Source organism: Lutjanus erythropterus, chromosome 16 (assembly GCF_056507025.1).
Source record: "Lutjanus erythropterus isolate fLutEry1 chromosome 16, fLutEry1.hap2, whole genome shotgun sequence".
In the NCBI taxonomy this organism is placed as follows: Eukaryota; Metazoa; Chordata; class Actinopteri; order Lutjaniformes; family Lutjanidae; genus Lutjanus; species Lutjanus erythropterus.
Window position 1 is genome coordinate 32,962,612 of NC_139332.1, and position 20,824 is coordinate 32,983,435.

General features: G+C 37.0%; 1 protein-coding gene and 1 pseudogene across 2 annotated transcripts in view; one reads left to right on the forward strand and one right to left on the reverse strand.

Moving 5' to 3' along the window:
• LOC146313441 (major histocompatibility complex class I-related protein 1-like) overlaps positions 1–20,824 on the reverse strand; it is a 41,168-nt gene that overhangs the window by 11,950 nt on the left and 8,394 nt on the right. The window lies entirely within an intron of this gene.
• LOC146313443 (uncharacterized) lies at positions 2,206–17,599 on the forward strand (annotated as a pseudogene). Its single transcript, XR_014772075.1, has 10 exons — positions 2,206–2,427; positions 3,725–3,991; positions 4,084–4,362; positions 5,656–5,958; positions 14,341–14,607; positions 15,515–15,793; positions 16,179–16,481; positions 16,831–16,947; positions 17,171–17,188; positions 17,594–17,599. The product of XR_014772075.1 is annotated as an uncharacterized LOC146313443 (transcript).

Below are 20,824 nucleotides of genomic sequence, written 5' to 3' on the forward strand. Positions count from 1 at the left end.
AAAAGCAAGCAAAAAACTTTAAATAAATGTATATAAAGTAATAATAAGCTAAAATACAATAAAAAGACAATAAAAATATATATGTACAGAAAAAAACTCACAATGAAGCAACAAGCTACAGTGCTTTTATACCAAAAAGTAATTATCTGAGACTCTAGTGAGAATAAATCAATATTTTTTATTGGTCCAGAGTCATCATTACATAGTTTGTCCAGCAGAGAGCAGTGACAGCTTTATTTTCTAACTGTGAAATGTGCTGCTCACTTTGTATCAGGGTCACCAAAAAACTCCCAAATATTGATCAGTATCAGCTCAAAAATACACTATCAGCTGAACAATACTGTTTAGATATTTGATCTGTTATCAGGAAATAGATTTATTCTTTGACAGATTTGATAAAGTTTTTTTGATGTGAGCAGTGCAGAATTTTTAAAGTGCAGCTGAACACAGAAATATGATCTCCATGTATTCAGACAGCAGAGGACAGTGAAGGATCCTGAAAAAGACCATCATTTAATTATCAAAACTCACAGACACCTGCAGAAATTTATTTTTAATTTACAGAGTTCAAAACTGTAATTCAAAGCCTCAAGGGAGAAGAAACATGAATTTTCATTGGTCACAATTTATAGTATAAAATAGAGACCTGAGGTGTAATGTAATAAAATTTTAAAAAGTTTGAATCTGTTGAATTTTAAAAAAGAATCAGAATCAGAAGCAGTATAAATATTTTGTTGAGAGGTTTGTGATTTCAGATTTTAAACTAATATGATAATGAGGAGTTTAAGCTGCTAATGAATCATCCTGAAGAATAAATGACTCCACTAACTGGAAACTAAACTTTTAGTTTTTATCCCTTTCAGTTACGACTTCATGAACTGAATATTTGACTCATTTGATATTTAATTTCAGAATAATTATTTTTTCATGACGAGATCAGAGTAATATAATACAATAGTAATACTGAATTCACAACAGAGATTATTAGGATGTCTTGAATTCTGTGTGTTTAAATCAATATTTTTTATTGATTTGATCTCCTACATACACATTATGAAAGCAGATACTGAAATATATTGCACATATATCTAATTTTGCTAAGATTGAAAAAAGTTTTAAAAATTCAAGTAAATAAAAAAACACTTTAAATATCAGTTCCTCATAATCACATAATGTTTAAATAAGTGAATGCTGAGATTTGCACTGCAGCTTTTAACTACTGAGGATAAAACAAACGTAAAAAAACAGGATGTTAGAAGAATATCAAAAAGTCATTAAAAGGAGGAATGACAGAAAAGTTTGTTAAAGTTTGGGAAACTTTCTGGTCTCATTTCATTTCTTGGAGACCTGGTGAGTTCTCCTCTCTCACTGTAAATATTTACTGTTTCTATTGTTTCTTAATGAAGATGAACCATTTAAAGACAAAAACTCAACTGTTGTTATAGATTGTCAGCGTTGAGAAGGTGAGATTATGATCTTTATTTATTTTATTGTGAAGGACAGAGGTGACCTTAAAACACCATGTTGTGTTTTATTATCTTGTCTGTCCTGATAGTCGGTCTAATCTGCACCGACACCAGTGAGCAGGTCTGTACTGAAACATACCAACACATAAATAAAATACCTTATTGGACATGGACTTCAAAAAGGATATAAGATGTTCTCCTCTATCTCATTTAATAACCAGATGATGTGATTGATGTGTTTAAAATAACAGATAATAACAGTCCACACTGAGAAACTGTACTGCTGCACATCAGCTGCAGGTTTGAACCACATTTATGATGATGTTTTCATCAGGACTGTTTTCAATCTCAGGGCAGCCACACACAACAAAAGAACAATAAGACACTACAGCATCCACACAGACTCCAGAGTCTCTGGTCTGTAGCCGACAGTGACCTCTGACCTCCCAGAAAATTCACACATTTCTGCACATTAACCTACAAAAAATTAGACAAGATCTTATAGCAGAAGGTTTAAAACTCCTTTAACATGAGAACAAAGTTGAGACAACAAAATAAAGCCACGATAAACAGAATAAAATAAGAGTTTTAATCAGTTATAAGTGACGGTGATGCTCAGACTCAGAGGTTTAATGTTGTAGTGACGTCCTGTCATCGGTTGGGGGCAGCAATGCGCCAAACAGTGTCCAGTCAGCCGGAAAAGAAGAAGAAGAAAAAAGAAGCAAAACGAAGAAGAAGAAGAGGAAGAAGGCTAAATTCTCATTGGCTCAGACAGAAATTTATATCAGCGCCTTTTCTTGTCCTCACTTGACCCTTAGTGCTAAAAATAGAATCACAGCGTCTCTATTTATTTGATTAAATAAACATTTTAATCCATCAAAGCTTCAGATACGACAGTTCACAATGAAGATCTTGATGTTTGTGTTTCTCCTGGGAACAGGTCTACATGGCGCGACGGCAGGTGAGTTATTGATTATTTATAGTCGATTGATTGGTAAAGAAAAAAAAATCTTCCTGTCTTTATATATTGCATATATGAGTGAGTGTTTGTTTTGATCGTATTTGATTTTTCGTTTCAGGACCTCCTTATGCATTTTAGTCGTGTTTTAAAAAGTAAGACGCCACTAAACGTTACTTTCATAAATCCTGTTTATGCATCTTATTAATTCTTAATAGTTACTCTGTTATCAGCAAAGTTTAGTCTTAAAAGTGTACTCGATTTTTCTTTTACGTTATTTGGGCCATTATTTCACACTAATAACGAACTAATAAGATCGATACGGTCTGATCGATCTTCATGTTAAAATGGCAGCAGAACTACGCAGCAGAAAATAATCCAATACACTCAGACAGAGGTGGAAAGAGAACTGAACATCTGTACTCAAGTACAAGTACCGTTACATTAGTAAAAGATTACTCAATTACACTTAAAACTACTGTGTTAGAAAAATATTTAAGTAAAAGTACAAAGTATTCGTATCAAAGTATGATACATTAGCTGTCTTGTGCAACAGTGTATCGATATTGTTATTGATTTTAGTGATCCTGGTCCAGAGTCATCATTACATAGTTTGTCCAGCAGAGAGCAGTGACAGCTTTATTTTCTAACTGTGAAATGTGCTGCTATTTGATCTATTATCAGGAAATAGATTTATTCTTTGACAGATTTGATCAAGTTTTTTTTTATGTGAGCAGTGCAGAATTTTTAAAGTGCAGCTGAACACAGAAATATGATCTCCATGTATTCAGACAGCAGAGGACAGTGAAGGATCCTGAAAGAGACCATCATTTAATTATCAAAACTCACAGACACCTGCAGAAAATTATTTTTAATTTACAGAGTTCAAATCTGTAATTCAAAGCCTCAGGGAGAAAAAACATGAATTTTTATTGGTCACAATTTATAGTATAAAGAGGTGTAATGTAATAAAATAATAATTAAAAAAAAATGAATCTGTTGAATATTTTAAAAAAATAATTAGAATCACATGCAGCAAATATATTTTGTTGAGAGGTTTGTGATTTCAGATTTTAAACTAATATGATAATGAGGAGTTTAAGCTGCTAATGAATCATCCTGAAGAATAAATGACTCCACTAACTGGAAACTAAACTTTTAGTTTTAGTCAATTTCAGTTACGATATGAATGTACTTTATTTTTTATATTCTGTTTGCAGGAAAATAAATAACATTGTTCAGTGATTTTTTAAAACTGTGATATAAAACCTGACATGATGACATTAAGTTTTTCTCACAGTGATTCACTCTCTGAAGTATTTCTTCACTGGATCTTCTGAAGTCCCAAACTTCCCAGAGTTTGTTTCTGTTGGGTTGGTTGATGAAGTTCAGATAGATCATTATGACAGTAACACAAAGAGAGATGAACCCAAACAGGACTGGATGATCGACGCCACAGCAGATAATCCTCAGTACTGGGAGAGTCAGACTCAGACCTGTGCAGGTCGACAGCAGGCCTTCAAAGCCAACATTGAAGTTGCAAAGCAGCGTTTCAACCAAACTGGAGGTTTGTTAATGTTTCACTTTCTAATGATGAAAATTGTTTATATTCCCATCCTTTATTTTATCCTTTATCCTGTCTCTGTCTCTGTCTCTCAGGTGTCCACATTGTCCAGAGGATGTACGGCTGTGAGTGGGATGATGAGACTGGTGAGGTTAATGGTTTTGATCAGCATGGTTATGATGGAGAAGACTTCATATCATTTGACCTGAAGACAGAGACATTCATCGCTCCAAAACAACAGGCTCTCATCACCAAACACAAGTGGGACAGTAAAAAAGCTGAGATAGCTTTACATAAGAACTACCTCACCCAGATTTGTCCTGAGTGGCTGAAGAAGTATGTGGATTATGGGAGGAGCTCTCTGATGAGAACAGGTAGAATCACATGACCTGATGTAGTTTAATTTCATCTGTCTTTTTCCTCTCTGTCCCTCTCTTCTTTTCACAGTTAATTATAATAATTAATGAACAGTAAAGAACAGTGGCAGCTGGTCAATAGAGGACGCCGCCTCTCCACACATCCTAAAACTTCAGTGAAGAAGACTTCATCACTTTAAAATGTATAGTGTGTAGTTCCTTAAATGAACAATGACAATATTGTGTAGTTAGTGAGTAAAATATATAATCTGCACTAAAATGTGCTGTTCAAAATGTTTTTTACGATGTCTAAAGTTACAGATAGGTCACATGTTTCCGGCTCGGGGCGTAATTTTTTCGTCCATTTACTCTCATTATAAGTTGTGCATGTGTAGTTTGATCCTCTCAATACAAGAGACAGGAGCTTGGTGGGGCGAACAGAACCTGCGTCCTCAGAATTTATCTGAATGCTGCTGGTTTACACATCAGCAACCTCTGGGTGGCAGCAGAGAGCGAGAGGCTCGACCTGCATCTGATTATTAATACAGCAGAGTGAGACGTGTTGATAGTTGGAGGAGTTTAACGCGTCAGCTGCTAGAATGGAGACATAAAATCCATGAAGTCACTGTGAACGGATGTAATTCAGAATCGGACTCAGGTAAAGTACTTGAGTAAATGTACTTAGTTACATCCCCCCACTGGAGATGACAGAAGCTGAATGTGTGGTGTTGGTCTTTTACAAACTTTTAAATATTTGCTGTTTTGTGAAGAAAAGTGGGCGACACACCTTAAAGTAGGTACTTTATATAAACCTGTCAAAGACATTTAACCACAGAGTCACTGAGACATTTACATCTCAGGGAGAATTTACCTGCAAAAAGTATGTTTTAAGCCACAAAATGTCATTTTTTAATTAATTAATTTATTTATTTATTCTTAAATGTTGTTGTTTTCTAATAGGTTTTAGTGTGTTTGTAATTTTCTTCCATTGTCTGAAGGTTTGTGGTATCAGATGTCTTTCATACTTATTGAGGTACTTTTTGCTGACTTTAGTCTCATAAACTGTAAAATAAAATGTAATTATTATAAAGGATTTGTACAAATTGAAGTACCTTAACTTACCTTAACTAAGCAAGTTCCATTATGTAATAAAACATGTTCATTTAGTTCTGCAAGGCCCTTTTCGTATATTAAAATATTCTGGTGTGATACCTTAAGATGTTTGCCTGATTTTCACTACAGCGCCCCCAAGAGAAAAATTCACCGCCACTGGTAAAGAACCTTTAAACTGTCGTTGTCTTTCCTGTCCAGAGCTTCCCTCAGTGTCTCTCCTCCACAAGACATCCTCCTCTTCAGTCAGCTGCCACGCTTCAGGTTTCTACCCTGACAGAGCCTCACTGTTCTGGAGGAAAGATGGAGAGGAGCTTCGTGAGGACGTGGAACACGGAGAGATCCTCCCCAACCATGATGGAACCTTCCAGATGAGTGTTGACCTGGACCTTTCATCAGTCACACCTGAAGACTGGAGGAGGTACGAGTGTGTGTTTCAGCTCTCTGGTGTGAAGGACGACATCATCACCAAACTGGACAAAGCAGAGATCAGGACCAATGAAGGTAAGACTGAGATCAAATTTGTTTATTTAACATCCTGAGAAATGTTACAAACATTGTTCTAAATTAAAAAATCCATCAGTGTCATAAAAAAGTGCTCCGATATTAGTTAAAAGACCTAATACCTTACCTGCATCCAAATATGAAAAGGTGAGGCGTCACCTGACCTGCACACAAAGTGTCTGTAATATAAGAAACAAATGACACCTCAACTTATAATAAACAAATTCATGTTAAACTTCATTTGAATACCAAAATATATGATCATAATTTCAAAAATTCTTTTAACAGAATTTCTCCTCAACAGGGAATCCAGTTTACATTTACATCATCGCTGCAGTGTTTGTTCTTCTTCTCGTTCTCGTCGCTGTGACTGAAGTCTACATTTATAGGAAGAGGAACGGTGAGAGACCAGACAGAAACGGTGTCTTTTTTTTTTTTCCAACGTTTTGAATTTAGATGTTAAGAGCCACAGTTTCATGACTACAGCATGATGATGTAGAGAGAGGTGATGATGTAAGATCTAAACAAAACATAGAAGGTATTTATTTATCAGTTGGAGGGAATCTTCACTGGAAATAAGATGTTTAAGTCATTTTTAACAGAAACACCATAAATAACTTGTTTTATCTTTTTATTTCAGCCAAACGCCCTCCATCCCGTAAGTAGAACTTGTTTTTACTCTGTTGTCTCTGATCTGATGTGCACTCTGTAGATTAAAAAGTGTCATTTTGTGCTGAAGAACTTGTTGCAGTGTTTGCTGTTTGTAAAACACAGTGTCAGTTCAGAGCAGGATGTGGACTAACAATGTGTCTCTGACCTTACAGATATAAACAACCCTGAGGTCCAAATCAGACATAGTTTGGTATGAACAACATTTTAATTTCCTTTTATGATGATTAATTGATCGTTAGTTTTACTAATAATCAATTGAGCAAAGTGTTTACAATATGTAACCCTGATATTTTAGGTCTAAAAGATTCTTAATATTCTTATTTTTGGGATAAAACTGTCTAAACTTTTCTGATAAATGATTTTGTTTCCTGTTTTCTTTTTGTCTCTTCAGGTTTAAGGACACATTTCACTCTGGAACAATCAGTGCAGTGGTTGTGTGTCTGTGTTCGTCCTGGTGATAAACTGGACTCCACCTCTCGTCCACTGCACACTGGGTTTGACTCCAGTCCTCTGTGACTCTCAGCAGGATGAGCAGGACAGGAAATGGATGGATGGACTTTTCTATCACTGTGATCAATTATCTGGATTTGTACTTGATTCATTGGACACATGTTTACATCTGGTTATGACTATGTTCAAAAATATGAAAAATAAACATCGGCACAGAATTTATTTTCCAGTTCTGTAAATATTTTGTTTGTATATTTCTGATGAAACTTGAAGATTTTGTTTTTATTTAAACCAGGTAAAAAAAAATCTTAATGAATCAAGAGCATTTTATATTTGTTTTGCTTTAAAGTATCTTTTGATCTGTTTTGAAATATATTTTAATTTTAGCTGAGATTTTTTAAAGGCTTGTGTGACGTCTTGTAAATATTTCCTGCTGGTTTTTAAGGATGTTTTTTCTCCCATAAATTTGTCAACAGAAATTAAACAGTGATGCTCAAAATCACGTCTTGTGTTTGGTTCAGTAGTTGTTGGCTTTTATTTTGGTGCCCATATTAACAGATTAGAGCAGCCACACAACCTGCTTGAGCTCATGTGTGGCTGCAAAACGCATCATCCAGAATTTTGGAGTCTTGCCTGTCTTTTTGCATAATGCACGTCGGTTCACAATGAAAATGATCTATTGACTGTCATATTGACATCATTAATGCTACATTATTAGCAACATGACATCTTTTACTCCAGTTTTATTGACTGTATCTGTAGAATATGCCACAGAAATTAAAACATTGTGTGAAGGGCAGTGCGCTTTATTTTTCTTTCTTTCTTTTCTCTGTCTTATTCTATCCCTTCCTCCCTCCTCCCTCCTTCTTTCTCTGAACAAGGGGGAGAATCACTACCTTTGCATATGCAAGCTCTTTTCTTCTCTTTCAAACTCTTCTGCAGACTCAGTGTAAGACAGGGCTTTCAGCAGCCGCCCACAACAGAAACGCAGCCTGTGTGGACGCCACAGTTGGCGAGCTGCAGCACTTCAGTGAGGTAGCTATGATGCACAAGTACATGAATGAGACGTGAACCAGCTGTAAAAGACGACTTCCTGGAACAAAACTGGAGGAAACGGAGAAAAACTGAATAAGACATTTATGCTTTCAGAAACTGTTGCAACCAACCACTGCGAGGCACATTAATTTTTTGTGCTTAATAAGTAATAAATGTTAAACATAATAGCTTTACTTCAGTTTTTTGTTTTCATTAATCTTTTCATTCATTTTACATTGATGCAATGATGTTTTTCATCCGGGTCTCTAAGCATATTAAATGTGTGTTTTTCATAAATTTTGCAAATATTTTGTGGTTGAATGACAGAATAACTACATAAATGACAGGTTTCTGTAAACATGTAGACGGTGAATACAGTGCTCAGAATCACCTCCTGTGATGGATAATTGAAACCATGTTCTTTTCTTTGGTAAGATGTCAAGGGATATAATTCATTACAGTTTCCTCATACCACATGGGTTGTTAACTTGGGTAAAACCAGTGAAACCAGCTAGACAGTAATGGTGGTTACTGAGTGGATCATGGCATTTACATGAAGTCACCTGAGCACATACAATGTCGATTTAAAGGTATGGGTGTAGGATCTAGTGGTATCTGCCAGTGAGCTAGCAGATTGCAAACACCTCACCTCAAACAGTACTTCTAAGCATGCAGGCAAACCTATGGTGGCTACAAAATTCTGCATTTGGTTTGTCCCTTTTGGGCAACTGTAGAAACATGGCAGCCTTCAGGTAATGATGCACCAATAAAAAAAAAGTAATGAATATTATATTCCATTATTATCAAGGTATCAAGGTCACTTATTATCATTACACAACACAGGGCTGCATAACAAAAAGAGAGTTGTAGTCCATGCTATACATGTATAGTGTATGTGTATAAAAAAAAAAATAATAAAACAATTCTGTGACACGAGTTTCCTAACTCCATAACAGTTAGCGTTGAAGAAAATCTTTAATGAAGTGAGTTTCCTACAGTAATGCTTTCTACTGAACTTCCTTTCGAATCTAGAGCATTTATCTAAAATATTAAATAGTCATGACTAAAAGAGTGATGATAAACATTACAATAAGGTCTCACGATATTATTTACCATCAGTTTATGGCTTAAAAACTAAAAAAACCCCAAAAAGTGTGGATGTGGTTTTATCAGACTTGATTGACAGCAACCAAACAACCCAACAACTGTCATCAGATTCTGATTCGAATGTTGCTAAATCCTGGTTGGTGTATAAAAATTGTACTACACACATAACCAGGGTGTCTTTTGGTGATCTGGCTTCACTCAACCCAACAAAATCAATGAAGGATAAGTGCTCACACAAAGCTGCTGTGTTTATAGCATGGACAAGTCCACTGGCAGCAAAGCGGTCAAAAAAGTCTCAGACTGTGTCACTAATAATATTAATATTACATCAATTCTATAAAGCACGTTTCTTGATACTCAAAGACACTGTCTTGTTGTTAAAATCATCATAGAAAACAACACAATAAAAACAAATTTATATCTCAGCTGAAACACTGTCCCTCCAAACCTTCGGACCCAGGTCATGAAAATATCACTGATTCATCATTTGGTCATAAGTAGATCTGATTAAAATTACATTTGTGTATTCAGTTAAATTAATGTGCTGCTTAAATGTATTCTTATGGTGTGTGAGACAGTTTTAGCCTATTTTTTTCAGCTGCAGTGTTGAGAGAGAAATACAGCATCTAATGCTGATCATCATTCTGTCATCTGATCTGCAGACAGACGATCAATTGTATATCCCTCACTGTAAAACTCTTCTCTATATGGACACATGTATTTAGAGTAATGCACCAGTCAGTCAGAACACATTATAAAACAGACTTGGCAGCATATAAATGATAAACATCACAACATAATCCAACGTAGTCTTAATTTAATATCTTTTTTAAACACAAGTACAAGGCTTTAAGGCTTCAAGTCTCTGTTGTGGGATGAAATCAGTATTTAAAAGAACCATGAAATTATACTTTCCCTTCCTTCCTCTCATGATGATGATGATGAGCAAACTTAATTCCTGCCTGGATTATGATCACAGACAATGTTTGTTTGAAGAAACTGTTTTGTGCAATGGAGAGAACTGGACCCAAAAGCGAGACCCAGACAGCAGTTCAGTTTTAGGTGGCTTTATTGTCAAACAAAACAGGAATGGATGTCTTGGGTAGATACAGGGCTCTCAGGAGAAACAGGGTAAGCAGGCAGAGCAAGGCTGGAAACAGATGGCAGGCTGAAGCCGCAGGCAAATGGGTTCCCAGCAAGTGTCGATCTGAAGCAGAAAACAGATGAGTCTTATGCAAAAATCCACACGAGGAGAAAAAGCAATCAGTAACAGGTAAACCGTGGTCAGTACCACAAGGCAGACTGAACGATCTGGCAGAGACTGGGCTGCAGAGTCGGGGTATTTGTACTGCTGGAGTTGATTGGTGGATGGTTTTCAGGTGAGCAGGCAGATTGGTAGCAGGAGTTGATTGGCAGCAGAGCTGATGAGCCACGCCAGACACAGACACAGAGAGACAAGGAACCACAAGAAACAAAGGGAGAAACAGCTGACACATGAGGAATGAAGGGAAAGGCAGACTATGACAGAAATACATTTATATGTTGGATTCATAACAAGGTGTTTGAGGTGGATGGTGGCTGTACGAAGTGCAGGATTTTAACACCAGGGTTCACATCCAGATGCCTGCAACAAAAGTGCTTTGGTGAAGGAAATATTGGCATTTTATGTAGGTTTAGGCAATAAAAGCACCCTGGGTATGGTTATGGACAGATTGTCATTTTGAGAAGGTTTTGGCAACAAAAACACTTTTTCCATCTGATATTTGCTTTTGCTTTTTAGTTGTATATAAACATAAATTCTAGGAGACTGGGATTAAATAAGTGACATTACCTTTTTACAATTTGAATGCTTCAAACAAGTGAGAGGAGCACAGAGTACAGAAAAGAAATCTCTGCTGTGAAATAATCAAAACTGTTCTAACTTTGGCAGGAATCGCCTCGTTACTTATAGTGACAAGATGAATTAGTTTTCGAGGCCTTTAAGTTAAACGAGGTGATAAAGAGAAAATACAAGATGAGGCACAGATATAAGCTGCACATCAAGGGCTGTTAAAGAGTTTACTTTGTGTTTCACTGTGACACTAACTTTATTAACCAATTAAATGATGGTAAAGCCTAGTGGATAACTTTATTGGTTTACAACATATTAAAATAAAATGAATAATGGCTATTTTAAAACTGAATGGCTTTTACAGAATATGTGGCTGGGTGGAACTGACATATTTAGAAGGATGATCTGTTTTTTGTTTGTTTGTTTATTATTTGTGTGTATTTAGGTTTGTGCTCAGTCAGTCCACTACACTCACCCACTGCACTGACCTCTAGTGGTTTTCTTCTTATTTGCAGAGGTGTTCAGATATGCAACTGTAAACTGTCCACTCCAATAAACTGGGGATAAATGAAATTTCTTCTTTGGTGTTCGAATCATTAATACGTATATTTGAAAACAGCAAACTGTATATAGATATTCTGTGCTCTGTATATTTCTTTTAATGTGTGGAAATGGTTTTACTGGAATCTTCAGCCAAGACTCAGCATGTAAGAATGTATGTGTCTTTAACAGACGATTATTTTTTATTTCATTTTATAATAATTATTATAAAATAAAATCACTAATCTCCGAAAATACATTTATTTCTGTGGGATGTTTTCTGTGTTACTAGAAACAAATGTTTTGTTACAGCAGGACGGTGACATATTGTGCCTTTAAAGAGGAAAGACAACCACACACAGCTCTCGCCTTCACTTGTCTGTATTGAGTGAGGTAGAGGAGCACGAAGCCCAAAGCAAAACCAACAGATCGTCCTCTGTTGTATCACTGGCTTCACAGTGTAAACAGTGTCCAGTACCAACACACCAATTATTCTACTGATAACATACCTAAAAAGACTAGTTGCTTTTTGGTGAAATTCACTGTTTTGACTCAAAATATGTGTTTTATTTCCGATAGTAGGTCAGTGACCTCTGACCTCCCAGAAAATTCACACATTTCTGCACATTACATCACATTAACCTACAAAACATGATACAAGCAGCAGAAGGTTTAAAACTCCTTTCACACGAGAATAAAGTTTAGACACCGAAATAAATACACGATAAACAGAATAAAATAAAATCATTTAATTTTCACTTTCGTTCATAATTCGAGTTTGTCAGTTTTACCCAGTTATAAGTGACGTTGACGTTCAGACTCAGAGGTTTAATGTTGTAGTGACGTCCTGTCATCGGTTGGGGGCAGCAATGAGCCAAACAGTGTCCAGTCAGCCGGAAAAGAAGAAGAAGAAGAAGAAGAGGAAGAAGGCTAAATTCTCATTGGCTCAGACAGAAATTTATATCAGCGCCTTTTCTTGTCCTCACTTGACCCTTAGTGCTAAAAATAGAATCACAGCGTCTCTATTTATTTGATTAAATAAACATTTTAATCCATCAAAGTTTCAGATACGACAGTTCACAATGAAGATCTTGATGTTTGTGTTTCTCCTGGGAATAGGTCTACATGGCGCCACGGCAGGTGAGTTATTGATTATTTATAGTCGATTGATTGGTAAAGAAAAAAACTCTTCATGTATTTATATATTGCATATAAGAGTGACTGTTTGTTTTGATCGTATTTGATTTTTAGTTTCAGTGCCTCCTTATGCATTTTAGTCGTGTTTTAAAAAGTAAGACGCCACTAAACGTTACTTTCATAAATCCTGTTTATGCATCTTATTAATCCTTAATAGTTACTCTGTTATCAGCAAAGTTTAGTCTTAAAAGTGTACTCGATTTTTCTTTTACGTTATTTGGGCCATTATTTCACAATACCGGAACTAATGAGATCGATACGGTCTGATCGATCTTCATGTTAAAATGGCAGCAGAACTACGCAGCAGAAAATAATCCAACTCACTCAGACAGAGGTGGAAAGAACTGAACATCTGTACTCAAGTACAAGTACCGTTACATTAGTAAAAGATTACTCAATTACACTTAAAACTACTGGTGTTAGAAAAATATTTAAGTAAAAGTACAAAGTATTCGTATCAAAGTATGATACATTAACTGTCTTGTGCAACAGTGTATCAATATTGTTATTGATTTTAGTGATCCTGGTCCAGAGTCATCATTACATAGTTTGTCCAGCAGAGAGCAGTGACAGCTTTATTTTCTAACTGTGAAATGTGCTGCTCACTTTGTATCAGGGTCACCAAAAAACTCCCAAATATTGATCAGTATCAGCTCAAAAATACACTATCAGCTGAACAATACTGTTTATGTATTTGATCTGTTATCAGGAAATAGATTTATTCTTTGAATACATGGAGATCATATTTCTGTGTTAAGCTGCACTTTAAAAATTCTGCACTGGTCACATAAAAAAAAAGGTTTGTCAAATCTGTCAGACAGCAGAGGACAGTGAAGGATCCTGAAAGAGACCATCATTTAATTATCAAAACTCACAGACACCTGCAGAAAATCTTCTGTGGTCAGACTTTAAAAAATCTAGAATAAACTTTTAGAATCAGGATGAAATGTGAATAAAAATCTGTTCATGATGGAGGAACTGTTGATTTTTAGGAAAGGATAATAGAGTTTAAAAAAGTCAGTTTCCAGAAATCATCAATGGGAAACTGTGATACACAAGGGAACAGGGTCACATATTTTTTAAAAAAAATAGAATCACATGCAGCAAATATATTTTGTTGAGAGGTTTGTGATTTCAGATTTTAATCTAATATGATAATGAGGAGTTTAAGCTGCTAATGAATCATCCTGAAGAATAAATGACTCCACTAACTGGAAACTAAACTGGAGTTTCTCTTCACACTCAGATATCCAGCATTAGAAAAATATTCAACTGTTCTTACAAACTGTTTTCTATCAGTGAAGGTCAGGAACACAACTGTATGATAAAACTGTTTGACTTGTTTGATATTTTATTTATAAAATAAAAGAGTTTCTGGAACAAAATTTATATCTATAAATGTTTGTATTTATTGAACAGAGATTATTAGGATGTCTTGAATTTACTGCAGTTTGTTTTGATTCTGTGTGAAAATAAATAACATTGTTCAGTGATTTTATAAAACTGTGATATGAAAACTGAAATCATGACATTAACTTTTTTTCTTCCAGTGATTCACTCTCTGAAGTATTTCTTCACTGGATCTTCTGAAGTCCCAAACTTCCCAGAGTTTGTTGCTGTTGGGTTGGTTGATGAAGTTCAGGTGGTTCATTATGACAGTAACACCGAGAAAGCAGAACCCAAACAGGACTGGATGATCGACGCCACAGCAGATGATCCTCAGTACTGGGAGACACAGACTGGGAACTTTGCGAGTGAACAGCAGGTCTTCAAAGGCAACATTGAAATTGCAAAACAGCGTTTCAACCAAACTGGAGGTTTGTTAATGTTTCACTTTATACTGATGAAATTATGTTTATATTTTCATTCTCAGGTGTTAACACTCACACACACACACACACACACACACACACACTCTCTCACACACACACACACACACACACACACACACACACACACACACCATTCTCCATCCTTAAGTTTGTTTTATTGTTGAAAATTAAACTGTTTAATCAGGACACACAGACTGTCTCCCAGTCTCCATACTGGTCCTGATGGTCTGTGTCTTATTCTGACCAGCTGCAGTGACACACTGCTGAACAGGACACACTGTCCTGGCTGAGCAGGTGGAGTCTGGTGACTAATCCTGGACTGAAAGTGTCCTTCAGTGAAGCTTGTAGAGCAGCTTCAGGACAGTCTAGTCTGTAGTTTCTCACAGGACGAGGACATTGTTGGACTGATCCACTGGCTGCAGGGTCTCAGTGGGTGTAATGTTCAGTCCAGGATCAGGTTTAATCTGTGTGTGTGTGTGTGTGTGTGTGTGTGTGTGTGTGTGTTCGTTCAGCTCACATTAAATCACACCACCTTCATCAGAGGAGATAAACTGTTGGTCTCAGTGGAGTCAGTGTGTCTCTGTGGTAAAAAAAAAAAAAAAAAAGAAAAGAGGATATGAAGTGTGTTAGGATGTCCCTCTGTTTCCCAGCAGTCTCTCTGTCTGTCTCTGAGACGTCCACACTGTCCAGATGATGATTGGCTGTGAGTGGCGTCCATCCAGCCAATCACAGCAGGAGGTGTAGATCCTCTGTTTTGGTGTGTGTGGATCAGTGTGTCTCTGTGGTGAAGATGTGATATCAGCTGATGATAGATGACTGTGCTGTGATCTCACTCTGGTTTAATGCTGTCTCTGTCTCTGTCTCTGTCTCTGTCTCTGTCTCTGTCTCTCAGGTGTCCACATTGTCCAGAGGATGGTTGGCTGTGAGTGGGATGATGAGACTAAAGAGGTTAATGGTTATCTTCAAGATGGTTATGATGGAGAAGACTTCATATCATTGGACCTGAAGACAGAGACATGGATCGCTCCAAACCAACAGGCTGTCATCACCAAACACAAGTGGGACAAGGACAAAGCATTCAGTGCAGAGAGAAAACAGTACCTCACCCAGATTTGTCCTGATTGGTTGAAGAAGTATGTGGATTATGGGAGGAGCTCTCTGATGAGAACAGGTAGAGTCACATGACCTGATGTAGTTTAATGGACACAACAATCTTCATATTTCTCTTCTGTTTCTAACCAACAGTAACATCACAATAAATATGAACCAACATACAGAGACACACTTTGTCTCAGTTTACACACATTTCTCTTTCTCTCTGCTGTGTTTCTGTCTGTCTCAGTTTGTCTCTCTGTCTCTGACTCTGTCTTTCTCACACTCACTGTCCTCCTCCTCCCTTTCTAATCTGTCTCACCCTCCTCACCTCTCTTCATCTGTCTTTTTCCTCTCTGTCCCTCTCTTCTTTAAAACACATGACATCAAACAGGAATGATAATATTAATAAACAGTAAATACTAATAAAGAACCTATAAACTGTCTTTGTCTTTCCTGTCCAGAGCTTCCCTCAGTGTCTCTCCTCCATAAGACGTCCTCCTCTCCAGTCAGCTGCCACGCTTCAGGTTTCTACCCTGACAGAGCCTCACTGTTCTGGAGGAAAGATGGAGAGGAGCTTCATGAGGACGTGGACCACGGAGAGATCCTCCCCAACCATGATGGAACCTTCCAGATGAGTGTTGACCTGAACCTTTCATCAGTCACACCTGAAGACTGGAGGAGGTACGAGTGTGTGTTTCAGCTCTCTGGTGTGAAGGACGACATCATCACCAAACTGGACAAAGCAGAGATCAGGACCAACAAAGGTAAGACTGAGATCAGATTTGTTTATTTAACATCCTCAGAAATGTTACAAACATTGTTCTAAATTAAAAAAATCCATCAGTGTCATAAAAAAGTTATTGAATATTAGTCAAAAGACTGTTTCTGAACCACAACTTCAGTTCCAACATTTACTGATAAAAACTCCCACATTACCTGCATCCAAATATGAAAAGGTGAGGCGTCACCTGACCTGCACACAAAGTGTCTGTAATATAAGAAACAAATGACACCTCAACTTAGAATAAACAAATTCATGTTAAACTTCATTTGAATACCAAAATATATGATCATAATTTCAAAAATTATTTTAACAGAATTTCTCCTCAACAGTGAATCCAGTTTACATTTACATCATCGCTGCAGTGTTTGTTCTTCTTCTCGTTCTCGTCGCTGTGACTGAAGTCTACATTTATAGGAAGAGGAACGGTGAGAGACCAGACAGAAACGGTGTCTTTTTTTTTTTTCCAACGTTTTGAATTTAGATGTTAAGAGCCACAGTTTCATGACTACAGCATGATGATGTAGAGAGAGGTGATGATGTAAGATCTAAACAAAACATAGAAGGTATTTATTTATCAGTTGGAGGGAATCTTCACTGGAAATAAGTTGTTTAAGTCTGTCATTTTTAACAGAAACACCATAAATAACTTGTTTTATCTTTTTATTTCAGCCAAACGCCCTCCATCCCGTAAGTAGAACTTGTTTTTACTCTGTTGTCTCTGATCTGATGTGCACTCTGTAGATTAAAAAGTGTCATTTTGTGCTGAAGAACTTGTTGCAGTGTTTGCTGTTTGTAAAACACAGTGTCAGTTCAGAGCAGGATGTGGACTAACAATGTGTCTCTGACCTTACAGATATAAACAACCCTGAGGTCCAAATCAGACATAGTTTGGTATGAACAACATTTTAATTTCCTTTTATGATGATTAATTGATCGTTTCTTTTACTAATAATCAATTGAGCAAAGTGTTTACAATATGTAACCCTGATATTTTAGGTCTAAAAGATTCTTAATATTCTTATTTTTGGGATAAAACTGTCTAAACTTTTCTGAAAAATGATTTTGTTTCCTGTTTTCTTTTTGTCTCTTCAGGTTTAAGGACACATTTCACTCTGGAACAATCAGTGCAGTGGTTGTGTGTCTGTGTTCGTCCTGGTGATGAACTGGACTCCACCTCTCGTCCACTGCACACTGGGTTTGACTCCAGTCCTCTGTGACTCTCAGCAGGATGAGCAGGACAGGAAATGGATGGATGGACTTTTCTATCACTGTGATCAATTATCTGGATTTGTACTTGATTCATTGGACACATGTTTACATCTGGTTATGACTACATTCAAAAATATGAAAAATAAACATCGGCACAGAATTTATTTTCCATTTGTGTAAATATTTTGTTTGTATATTTCTGATGAAACTTGAAGATTTTGTTTTTATTTAAACCAGGTAAAAAAAAATCTTAATGAATCAAGAGCATTTTTTATTTGTTTTGCTTTAAAGTATCTTTTGATCTGTTTTGAAATATATTTTAAGTTTAGCTGAGATTTTTAAAGGCTTGTGTGACGTCTTGTAAATATTTCCTGCTGTTTTTTAAGGATAAGGGATGTTTTTTTTTTCTCTCTTAATTTTTTAAACAGAAATTAAACAGTGATGCTCAAAATCACTTCTTGTGTTTGGTTCAGTAGTTCACTGATTAATAAAGTTGTTCTGTGATTTCATTCTTTTTATACTTTTGTTTTACTTTTCAATATAGTGACAAATGTTTTAAATTTATGTCTTTTTGTGATTCCACATATATGCTGACACACATCTGTGACTGTAGCTACAATTATATGAATATTATCACTACATTTTATTTTGACCTTTTGTGACCTTTATTGATAAATAAAGGATTCATGTGAGCGGCTGAATATGGATGAATCACATCGTCTGAAACAGTTTGAAGAAGAGAAATTCAAACTGACAACTTGTTTAGTCACATTTTCATCAAAATGATATAAAACTATTGGCCTGCGCCTAAAAACCCCACTGAGGTCAGAGCCTTCTTTGGGCTGTGATCTTACTACAGAAGCTTCATTTATCAGTTTGCAGAAACGTCTGAGCTGCTGCATGTCCTCACTGAGACAGGGAAGACAGTTTTATGGACTGAGGTTGAACAGACAGCTTTTGAAAGCCTCTGCAAAGCACCGTGTGACACACCCACATATGACAGGGAATTGTGGGCCATCTGTCACTTTTGCCAATATTTGACAGGCCACAAACCCTGAAATATGAAAACCTGAATATGAACGGGCTGCGCTTCATCCAAGCTCAAAAATCTGATCCTGAGCTGCAAACAATCATGAACTGGTTGTTGACTGACAGTCGGCCACCAGTCTCAAACATTAAAGCAGCCTGACCAGAAATGAGACAGAACTGGAGAGAGTTTCCTAAACTCATCCTCACTGATCGTCTCTTGTGTCTCAAAGTCAGACCTTCACCAGGTGTTTTACAGGTATTTCAAACATTACATGGACATTTTACTCTCTGGACATTTCAGTGCATAAAAAACATCTCAGACACGCCGTGGTCATCGATATGTATTTGTTGGGAAGGTGGAACGAGCAAACAGGACCATAAAGGATAAAAAAAATATCTGTACACCAGAGGAGGTGAGTGTGATGACCACCTAAGACAGGTTGAATTTGCACACAACACAAGTGTTCACTCCTCCACCAAACACACTCCTCTCTCCCTGGTTCATGGTCGAGAGGCCCGCCTGCCTGCTGATCTGCTGCTTGGGGTCTCCACAGGAGTTTCACATGTCCCTCCAGATACTCCAAGTGAATATGCCAACTCTGTCTTACAGAGACTGTGCGCTGCTTTTCACTCTGTTGCACAAAATAGTGAAGCAGCAGCTGCTCAACAAAAACATGACTATGATGGTTGGATGAAACACAGCCATTGAGCCAGGTGATTTGGTGTGGGTTGACCTTCCTGCCCTTGCCGGACAAAAGCTGTCACCGAAGTGGATGAGCCCCTTCAAAGTGTTAAGACGGTTGGACTCAGAGTGGACTTTTGGACCAGCGGGACCCAAGAGCGAAGCCATCAAAGTCATTCACTACAACCTTATCGCTCTGTCTGGTGCACAGAAAGGAATCCACCATCATCGTCGGGACGGTCCAGGTCCTCCACCACTTCCTGCACTCTCTGGCTGCAGACCTTATGTTTACAGGGGCTGTTGGAGCCACAGTAATGTTTTTTGTTTGTTTTGTTTCTTGTTCAATTAATATATAAGTGATTATATGTAAATAGAGATGCAGTTTTGTTGTTTGTACACGGGGTGGAGCACCAGGTCAGAAGGTAATATAGGTAAGAGGCAGGTGATGAGCAGCAGGTGAGTGAACAGCACAAGCAAACTGTTTTTTTTTACTGTGTGTGGCAGCATGGAAGTTTGGCAAAGTGTTGGAACTGAAACTGTTAAATGGATACTTAACTGTGATGGACAGTAAACCTGTTAAATGGAAACCTGTCTGAGATGAATAATGGACGTATAATGATTTACCTGTGTGAAGGTGAGCACCTGTGGAAATAAATGGGTCACCGCACCCAAAGAAATCAACGAATTGGACATTGGTTTATTGTTGTTGCCAAGAACACGCGTCCGAACAAGTTCACCCCTCAGTGGCCTTAAATGTAATGTCTGGGTTTTTCATTGAAAGACAAATACATTTATTGTATTCTTGACCTCGTCATGGAACAAGCAATAAAGAGATCAAGTTTGTCTTATTTCTTTGAGCTGTTCTGTCAACAAACTGTGCTGCAGAATCCCAGTGATGAAGAGGACCTTCATCACACTCTGACAGTCTCTGTTGTCTTATGATATATATTTTGTCCTACCAGTCGTCCTCAGGCTGGGACACATTATCCACTTCTATTAATACGTCATCGATTTTGTCCCGACACAACCCATGCAGCCATTATTGACTGATCGTATTGATTGATGACAATCTATAACAAGAGTTGAGTTTTTGACATTTGTCTTTAGACAGCTCATCTTCATGAACACAGACTTTGTAAAGTCTCTGATAGATCTACTGTCTGATCAGAGGACATGAGTGAATAAACCAACAGAGCAACTTCATTTAATGATCAACTATTGAACTTAATTTCTGTATTGTTACGCTCCACCGTAAGGTGACCTTACTGCAGCAAACAACACTCCACAATTAACCCAAATAATCCACAAAGAGACACTTTTAAAATGAGCAAATCCATGGGATTTATTAACACAAAATACAAATAAATATACTTAATGAAGACTAACAAAAGACATTAAGTCAA